The sequence below is a fragment of the Lontra canadensis genome, unplaced genomic scaffold (assembly GCF_010015895.1).
Source record: "Lontra canadensis isolate GAN:19392208 unplaced genomic scaffold, GSC_riverotter_1.0 scaffold76, whole genome shotgun sequence".
NCBI lineage: Eukaryota > Metazoa > Chordata > Mammalia > Carnivora > Mustelidae > Lontra > Lontra canadensis.
The window spans coordinates 7,320,770-7,330,974 of record NW_022631070.1 but is presented as its reverse complement, the minus strand read 5'-3'; the positions used below and the strand labels follow the sequence as shown (position 1 = coordinate 7,330,974).

The 10,205-nt window shown below is 43.6% G+C and overlaps 1 non-coding gene across 1 annotated transcript; it reads left to right on the top strand.

Moving 5' to 3' along the window:
• The first annotated feature begins 1,153 nt into the window (after window positions 1-1,153).
• LOC116881727 lies at window positions 1,154-1,292 on the top strand. Its single transcript, XR_004385474.1, has one exon. It is a non-coding gene; the product is annotated as a U4 spliceosomal RNA (small nuclear RNA).
• Window positions 1,293-10,205: the final 8,913 nt, after the last annotated feature.

The window sequence follows — 10,205 nt, the reverse complement described above, 5'->3', positions numbered from 1 at the left end:
CACACACGCAGACACACAACACACAGAACAGCACACATGTGCATACATACATGCACGTACAACATCCAATATGTGTATGCCCCACAGAAACCTCGTGATACTTATCACATGACACGTACATGTATGTGCATGCATGAAACACACCACGCAACTCATGTGCACACATGGCACAGACAGGGACACATATACACATAAAACAAGTGTAACACAGCACAAAACATTCAACAATATGCATGTTCCATGCCACCCACACTGCATGACACATGCATGCACACATCTGTCCACCCATATTCCCATATTCATGCACCATAGCACACATGTACGCACACAGAGCATACAACATACATGAATGGCACACACACACCCCTCACAACACACACATACACACACACACACACACACAGGTGAGAGAGAAGGAATACTTTAATGTTTCAGACATGAAAACCTGCATGCCAGGAGAGAAGTGGAGAGAAAACCGTGCCCAGAAAGAACCTGAATACAGAGTTTCAAAGGTGAGGAGCAACGAGATCTCTTTGGCCTGTGGCGGTTTCTAGGCTGTCTGTCCTGAATGACTGGCACTGGGGGGCTAGGCAGGCCCTGTTCATCCTCAAGAATAGAGCAACTGACAGTCTGTGGGTTTGCTGGGCCAGATTCTTTGAGAAGAAAAAGTTTGGTAAAAGGTCGTAGGTTAATCTTAAAAGAGCAGAATAATTTTTAGAGTCCAGCTTGACCCAGTTCAATTGTTCTGTCCAGATTACGATTCATAGCCCTAATTGGGAAGATATAGAAGTACTATGTTCCCACCTCTGCAGACTGGCTTCTAAATGCTGCAGTTTTTCATCCTTGTACATTCCAATTAGATCTTTTTAAATCTTCCCTCTTTCTCTTCATCATCCCCATATTTTCCTTTATATGATCTGACATATTTTCAAGATCAGTAATAACTGTTTTAGGATCTTTCTGCTACTTCCATCTGCTCTGTCATTTCAAGGTTTATTTTTACTGATTAATTTTTCTTATTCTTATTCTTTCTATGTTCTTATTCTTGTTCTTATTCTTTCTATGCCTGGTAAGTTTTCTTTGTTGCTGGACATTGAGAACTTCACATTGTCAAGTGCTGGATTTTGTTGTATTCCTTTAAAGAGCATATGCCAGCTTTGTACAGTGGCAGTATTGTAGCCAATAAGGTTTATCCGAGGCGCAATTATTGCTAATTAAAGAGCATACGCCTTCGTTCTGGCATGCAGTTAAGTTACTGTAGTCATTTCAATCACTTGTGAGCCTTGACAGGCCAGGTCAAGAACAGTCTTTATGCTAGGACTGTTAGCCCCACAGTTAAGGTGTGGCCCTTCTTTGGACTCGAATCGATACTCCATGTCTTACTCATGTGTTCCACTCTGACTGGTGGAGCACATGCTCTTACCGGCCCTGAGCAAGGTCCAGGCATGTTGAATCTGCTGCAACCTGCATGTGGTCCCCCCACTCAGGACTGTGTAAGTCAGTTCTCGACCGGAGGTTAGAGAAGACCCACAGGAGATCTCAGCAACTCGCTCTGCGCAGCTCGTCTACAAGAACTCCGCCTCCATACTGTAGCCACCTTGGCCTCCTAAATGCCACTCTCAATTCTCCTCAATGCAGCCAGATCTCCAGACGTCACTTCAGTTTCCTCTCCCTGCATGTTAGGGTCAGGACATGCCTCCAGGCTGTGATCTGAGGCAATTCTAGGGCTCACCTTGTTTGTTTCTCTTTTCACAGGCTGCCAGTTGTCCAATGTCCAGAAAGTAATGTTCTATATTTTTTTCCTATGTTTACAATAAGCATATTCCTATAGCCTAGATGCTTCTTCATTTTAATGTGTGTAAATTTTAGGTCAATTTCTTCCAGAGATGATAGACAGATAGATAGATAGACAGATAGATAAGCAGAGATAGCAACAGGTAGAGATCTATAGATAGAAATGCACACAGAGGTATATTAACAAGCAGGCGCATACAGTCACACAACGTGTTCATAGCTCTGAAGGGTTCACTCTCTGACCCCAGAGGCACCAACCAGGGTCAGGTATAGAAGCCCTTTCCTGAAGCAGATAGTACAGGTTCTTACAACCAACTCGATAGGAGACAGGATCTTCTCTTCCAAGAAATGCAGAAAAAAAAAAAATTGATAGGAAGGACTAAAGGTTTCCTGACCTCAGATACAACATTAATGTCAGGGACAGTGGCTGGCTGAGTTTTATACCTTATTTATGACAGTGTCCCTATAGGTCATTCTTAACAATAGCATATCTAAAGCTCCACACATTTCAATAATCAAAAACTACTGTCATTTCTTATGATAATAAAGCAATGCTAGGTTGTTAATATCAATTAAGATTATTGTGTTCATATGCTGATCAGTTAACCCTACCATTTTTATGAACAAAGTATTTGTAAGGAATACTTAATATATGAGAGACATACAATAAAATAGGAGTGAACGAAACTGAATGTACAGGTCTCTTAAATTAAGATCAAGGAAAATAAGTATGTGAGAGGGACAGAATATCACTTTGCAGCTTTTCCTCTAATAACACTTAGCACTATCCATCTTTCTTCTGGTTCTGAGGCAGTGCAATATGGACAGAACTGGCAAGTGGGACCTCAAACTATCCAAAGTGAAAGATGGATGGATATCGCCAAGCAGATACTCAGAAGCTGTGGGACTCCTTCCAGGGGTGACTCACTTTGGTAGGAATGCCGTGGCTCCCCGCATCCAGGAGGAGAGAGGAGCACAAAAGTTGCTCAGGGGTTGTCTGGACCTCTCGCCATTTAATGACCTCTGTGAAGACTGTTGGGTCTTCAGAGCTGCTGATCCCAGAATGTACACGCCTTCAGAACTGGATAAAAAAGTCAGCATCTCCTTCCCTTAGAGGTTCACTAAGGGCAACAGTCAACCATGGTAAATTCTAAATTCTCACATGAGAATTTACCTGCAGAAGATAAGTCTACAGCTCTCAGGCTTTTCTATCCCCCCCCACATCCTGCAAATAAGAGTGAGGCATTTAAGAAAAAGAAAGTACCTGGACTTTCCGTGAAGCCGGTTAGAGAATTCTGCACAGTATACCGGGAACACACGTCCCAGGACTATCCCGAATTCCTTCTCAGAGAATAGTATTAACCTAAGCGGTGGTTTAGATGCTCTGATAAAAGTTGTTTTCAAAAAATGACAATTGGTACTACTTAAAAAATACCCACAAAAACTCCCCCAAACAGGTATGTCCGAAAACAAAACAAAACAAAAGTCTTGTGATGGTCAGATCTGCTGCTAAATGGAAGAAACAGTGGGAAGAAAAGGAAAGAAAGACATCCCCTCTACTAAGGACAGACAGCTGTCTTCCCAGAAGGTGTGGATGACAATGCCGGTTTGTACTTCTGAGTCTTTCCCTGCAGCAACATTCTTCAAGAAAAAGAGAAACTCTGCCTCTGACTTTAGTCAAACCATATATAGACACCAGGAGACTGTCAAAGATTCTGAAGCAGGCCCTGGAAATGCTTATTAGTAGAGGTGTGTGGTGAGAATATGTGTATATACGATTTCCCTTTTAAGGAAAAGAATTTCCTATGAGTATTATTCTTTTCCTAAATGTGCTATATATATATATATATATATATATATATATATTATCCAACAGCTCAGCGCACACTTGGAATGTGCATTCATGCCCACTGACAGGTAAAAGGAGAGCCAAATAGAAATATAATAGAGCTTCTAGAAGAGAAGAAGGGAAATTTAGAGCAAGATTCACTTTGTTTTATTGTAAGAATGTATGGAATGTCTTCTCTACATAAGAGTTGCTCAAATGTTTCTTCTTCAATTAAATCCCTAGTGGTTTCAGAATGTATACCTTTCTTTCACCTCTGATAGACAATTAATGATATCCACTGGGACTATGGTGTCAATGCCCCCCCCCACTGCCTCTGAGGGAGAGAGGCAAATGTGAGAACATGAAAACAGCCTGCCGATTAGCCCACCAATTATCTGAGAGTGATCAGACAATGCTGGCACTTTACAACAAACTTTTCAAGATTAATTTATTTACAGCTTTTCTTTGTAGCTTCAGGAGGGAAGCTACAAGTCTTTTAGAGAAACCAAGCAATTTTTTTCTTGCAGAGAATGAAAATAATTAATATTATAAGCACAACCGTACCCGGAGTCAGGTGCCAATGACACGAAAGACAGACATGACCCCTGTTTTGCAGAGACACAGAGCTGCAGAATGGTCATCGTATCCGAGCAGGATTGTGGGTTTTGGGTGATCTTTTTTTAAACCTCTATTATTTTTTTCTAAGTTGTCAACAGTGATCATATATTCATGGGTTCATATTTTTAAAAGAAGGGAATCGTGCTTAGTATGGGGAAGTGAAACAAATAACACATTTCACAGATTCACAATGGACAAGGGACAGCTATGGCAGAGACTAGCCATCATCTCGGACTAGCAGTGACCCTGCTGAGTGAGCAGCAGCAGCCCAGCCAGGAGACACAAGCCAGGCTGCAAACCTGTGTCCTCTGAGGGCACCTAGTAAATGTTCCTCTTCCAATCTGAAAAGAAGTAAAAACAAAACCATCCGTATAGGGGCGCCTGGGTGGCTCAGTGGGTTAAAGCCTCTGCCTTCGGCTCAGGTCATGATCCCAGAGGTCCTGGGATCGAGCCCCTCATCGGGCTCTCTGCTCAGCGGGGAGCCTGCTTCCCTTTCTCTCTCTGCCTGCCTCTCTGCCTACCTGTGATCTCTGTCTGTCAAATGAATGGATAAAATCTTTAAAAAAAAAAAAAAACATTCGTATATCTTATGCATTTACACAAATAGAGACATACCCACTAATAACTTCTGTGTGTTAGCTGTCAAATATTCCTGGGGGACACCCCAAAATTTGAACACTTGCACCTATGTCACACGCAGGGCTAGACAGGGTGCTGTAAGCATTTCTCCAGTGGGGCCCAGCACCCGGCTGGGGACTGGGGGCAGGGGCAATGTCCCCGGGGCCTCGGAGGAGAGCCCCATCCTCCAAGACAAATTAAACAGGATCACCCCTCCCGTTCATCAGGAGCCCTCCACAATCTCTTTCCTTATTAGATTTTCTTTTATGATGCTCAAAGCCCAAGTGGCAGCATTCCCAGGCAGAAGAGAACGTGCCTGGGAATTGGGGGTGGGGAATGTAAAGAATTAAATGCCACCTGCATTTGGCTGCAAAGATTTTTTAAAATGAAAGAGATGTTTATAGCAGCTTTATTCATAATTGCCAAAACTTGGAAGCAACCAAAATATTCTTCAGTAAGTGAATGGGTAAATCTAGACAATGGAATATTATTCAACCAAATCATGAGAAGCCTGACGCTATCATTATGACATGAAGCAGTGAGAGGAGGTCCCAACAGGGGACAGAAAGAAGGTAAGTCAACTGGTGTTTACTGACCCCTGACCCACATTCCACTGTGCGACACCTGCTCTTGGGGTCTTCCTCAACCTTTGCTTGCAACAACCCAATTAATAGATGTGGTTGGGTCCATATCCTCTGCAGGGGAGGGCTGGGAACTCAAGGGTCCAGTCATGGGAAGTAGGCTTGGGGTCAGGACTCTGGTCCTCAGAGTGATGAGAGCAGGAAAAAGGAGCCAAGCCCCAGATTTGGAGACCAGACTGACCACAAGACAGGACCCAGCAGGGAAAGGAGAGGGGGTTCCATGGAGGATAGGCACCATCTAGCAGGCATGGGGCACAGAGGAAGCCAGACCCTGAGCCACTGGGCTCCTCTACTCAGAACCTCTGTCCAGAGTCTGGATGTGAAAGCACTACTGGCAACAGGGGTCAAGGGGCTCTGGGGAAGCGATTAGGCCATATCCGGTTGCTGGCCACAGAAGGCTACAAGCATCTTGAATATCTCCTTCCTCTGGGCAGATTTACCTACATATGAATTCCATCCTTATAGCTGTTATGGGGCGCTCCCGGAAATCGGTATGTCGATTATCCTGCGGGGATGCGATCATGCCCAGGAATCAGCGAAGGGGTCAGGGAGGGAGACCTGCAGGCAGGGAAGGCTCTTTATGGGAAATGAGAGCTACTGGGGCCTCCCTAAGAAGCCGTCTTGGTGAAGACATCAAAGAGCCACGTGGAAGGCAGACACGGGTATAACATGCAGACGAATGATAAAAAGGGCAAGGTAATAAATCCCGTAAGAGGCCAGACAAATCCAAAGCCATGTAGAAAGAGATGGTCTCTGTGGGTGTAGACCCACCCCAGAGGGGACAGTCTCACAAGTCAGGATCCGTTACGTAGACCAGTTTCTATGATCAGGAACAGAAGACAGTGAAGTATTGTTGTCTGGAATTCAGGTTTCCAAACATTTACGTAGTAAATTTAAGGCAAAAAGAGAGAAGGAGAAGGAGGAGGAGAAGGAGGAGGAGGAGGAGAAGGAGAGGAAGAAAAGAGTTCAGTAATGATTAAAATTGCTACTCGTCTCCCAAGCCAACTTACTATTCTTGCCATTAAAAAAAAACAAAAAACAAAAAACGGGAGTAGTCGTCATGATCTCATTAACACAGAAAAGCAGGCGCACTTAGAAACGGGATTCCCACTCTGGGTTCTATAGGGTAAAGGTTAACTTCCAATTGCAGCCAAATATACCAAATGTTCATCCCAGTTCAGTAAAAGCCTACTCTGAACCGTATCTATTTTGCATGAACCTGCTATTGTGCTCAACAGTCTAAGGGCGTGAGGAGTCCTTTCTTGATTTGGTCATGAGATCTGGAGTGCTGACTGCGGTTATTAATGCCACTTACCATCCCAAGTTCCTAGCTTGCAAAATCTATGAATCATGTTACCACATGTTACCAAAATGGAGTTAGGAAATACTCCAGCCTGACTGTCCAAATGCAAGTCACATATTTGCCATTAGGTTCTGGAAGAGGGGTTAGGCTCTATCTCAGGAAGCAGAGAAAATGTCCCATGACACGTGCACCAGTCTGAAAGACCCAAGTGGATATCTTCCTGTATCATGGGCCCAGGGGTTTCTAAAAATGTAAATGTCAGCAGCCCTTATGAGGACGGGTGGCCCCAGTCCCATCATAAGCACACACCCCTGTATCCCATGAAACCAAATGTAACGGTTACAGTCCCTGGCGGGGGACGGTAGCCAAGTGCACATGTTGACTTTCAGGTTACGCCTGAGCTGGAAAGTGCATTTTGGAGCCTCCAAAGTCTGAGAAGACTGGGATTGGTTGATGGAAACATGGAAATCATTCAGAAAATTGACAGGGGCCTGGTAGGGTGAGTCAGCCTCCCAGTTAGCTGGGAACCTGATACAGTCTGGCACTCTTAGGACTGCTAAATTCATCTAAGTGAACTGTTGATCGAGATGGTTCGTATGCTCAGGGGGAGCTCTGGGCTCCCGATACAGAAGGAATACTCAGTATAGGAGCCTCAGGTAAGTGAAAAAGTGACCCACTAAACTGAAGAGATGAACCAATGACAGCGTATCCTTGAGGTCCCTAGGCCAGCCTCCACTTTTTCTGGAAGATCGAGTCATCTGTGCACACTGCCTTCACGTCCTCTGCTTCCATCACATCGCTTTTGTATTATGTAGAATGTAGAGCCCCAAATCTGCCACTTGGTTTCTTGGGTACCCCAGAAATATCATTCCCACGGTGTCCAACCATCCCACGACAGGAGATTTTTGAATTCACACCTATTCTAGCTCATAGTGGGTTTGGTCTGTCTGTGTAGCCATACAAATTGGATGACTAAAATTATGGATCACCACTGATTGCCGGTGAATCATGTAAAGGGACAATGGCCTGATGGTTTAACAGAACATATGACTGCTGTGGTTTGAAAGGTATTTGCTAAGGACTGGATGTTCGTGTCCCCCCAAAAGTCCTATGTCAAAAACACCAATGTGATGGTATTTGGAGGTAGAACCCTGGGGAGTAACTAGGATTAGATGCAGTCGTAAAGTTAGAGCCTCATGAATGAGATTACTGCCGCTATAAGAATCAGGAGAGTCCTTGCCTTCCTCTCACTGTTTTCGGCCCTATGGAATGAGAAGATGGTCCTCAGTATGAATCCCGCTGGAATCCAGCCATGGATGGCAGCCTGATCTAGGACTTCCAGGCTCCAGAACCATGAGAAATAAATTTCTGCCATTATAAGCTGCCGATCCCGCGGTGTTTTTGTTATAGCAGCCTGAGCTACACGCGTCCCACCTCCAAACATAAGACCCTAGGGGAAAACGCCCCATTACGTTGACTGCATCAGTTACATGGTAACAGTGTGTGTATAAAGTGAACCATCTGGTTTAGCCCCAGTAGGGAAAGCAGATTATAATCTTTAAAGCAGAAGTAACTCCAGAGATTTTTGGCCCGATACAAGATCTGCGCGATGGTAGGAATAAATGATTTGACATACGACCAGCAGGAGAATCTTCTCTTGTTCAGTTGATAATTTATGTGATGGAAATCACACTGTAGGACCTTACTCAAGAGGAGGAAGATAGAAAATAAAATGAGTAGGAGCGCCTGGGTGGCTCAGTCATTCAGTGTCCCCTTTAGGCTCAGGTCATGATCTGAGCCCTGCTTCTCTGGCTCTCTGCTCGGCGGGGAGTCAGTTTCTCCTTCTCTGCCTGCCCTCCTCTCTGCTCCTGTGCTCTCTCTCTATATCTCAAATAAATAAATAAAATCTTGAAAAAGAAAAGAAAATGAGTAAATTGAAAAGCAGTTTTTCTGCATTCTTCTCTGTACCACTGGGTGCACTTGGAGGGTGCAAAATTTTCTATTTCGGAATACTTGGAAAGTAACTGCAGGGGAAGTAAGTTTGACTACTCGGTTAGTTAACACGACTGGACATTATAGAACGTTTCTCGTATGTTAGCAGCGTATTTTACAAAACATTTTAAAATTACTTCAGTAAAATATTCAATTAAATATAGATTTGTTTGAAAATCACACATTTTGAATTGAGGAGGACCAGTAATTAACCTTTCCGCACTTTAAATGGGAGCATATTTATAATTCCATCAAATGAGGGATACGTACCAGGGTGCCAAGAGGAGATTGAGCCTGTGACCTATGTTTGTATGAATAACTAAACATTTGTTTTGCCAGGGGATTCATTGGTAATTTAATTTCAGAGCAATTAAGAGAGAATTTGACAGTCTCAATTAACCTGATGATCAAGAATATCCCCATACAACAGAGATCTCATCAACGTCTTGAAAAGATGTTCAGAAATCTTTCATCAACGTCTTGAAAAGATGTTCAGAAATCTAAAACGATGGAATCGGTAAAACACCCCCCCCCCCAGAAATGTCTGCTATTTTCACGTCTTCCCTGTATGGAATAAGTGTTCCATGAATGGTCAGTTATTAAAGTATTTTATCAATAATCCTACAGACAAGGGGAATTTACTGAGCTCCAAAAGCATTTGTTGGGAGAAGTTCTTTACATATGTAAGTTATGTAGTGTAATTCTCACAAACTCTCCCTAAAAGGAGATTTTATTATCCCCCTAACTACGTGGAACCCAAGACCTCAAACCCTCAAGGAATTGTCCAGAATGGCTAGTGGGAAGAGGACTCCCACAGCCTGAACCCATAGCCTGCCTCCCCCACCAGCCTGTTTGAAGGGGCTAAGCAGAAATTCACTTTACTTACTCAATGAGTCCCTGTTTGGTACCCCAAAATTATTTCAAAGTCGTTCCAAATAGATTTAATGGAGTGGACTTTTTTTAAACCATGCCAGTTCAAGCTATGTTCACAGGTGCTGAATAGATTTATGTTCCAAATTGGAGCATATTATGAGCTCTTGGTGTTCTCCCAAAGCTCTTTAGATTTAAAATGATCTAGAATATTAAAATAGGCCGATCGGATGAAACCAGTTGTCAGATGGTGACATATTCTTCCCTGGGTGTGCATGATAATCACACAGGTAAGTGTCTGTGAAGTAGGCTATTATGCATTTGTAGTTTGAGAAGAAGGAAGGGGGTAGAGGTGGTTTTACTCTCGAGCTTTCACAGCTTTGTCTGCCCTGGCCAAGATGACCAGTCCACTTCACTCCCGGCAAGGAGATGTCGGCCACGGAAGCAGACACTGTAAACTGACAACTTGTTTGTTCAAAACGCTAGACCCGCTTGTTGAACACAAATCCCTGTGAAGAACGGGGTTTGGTTAAATTCCGAT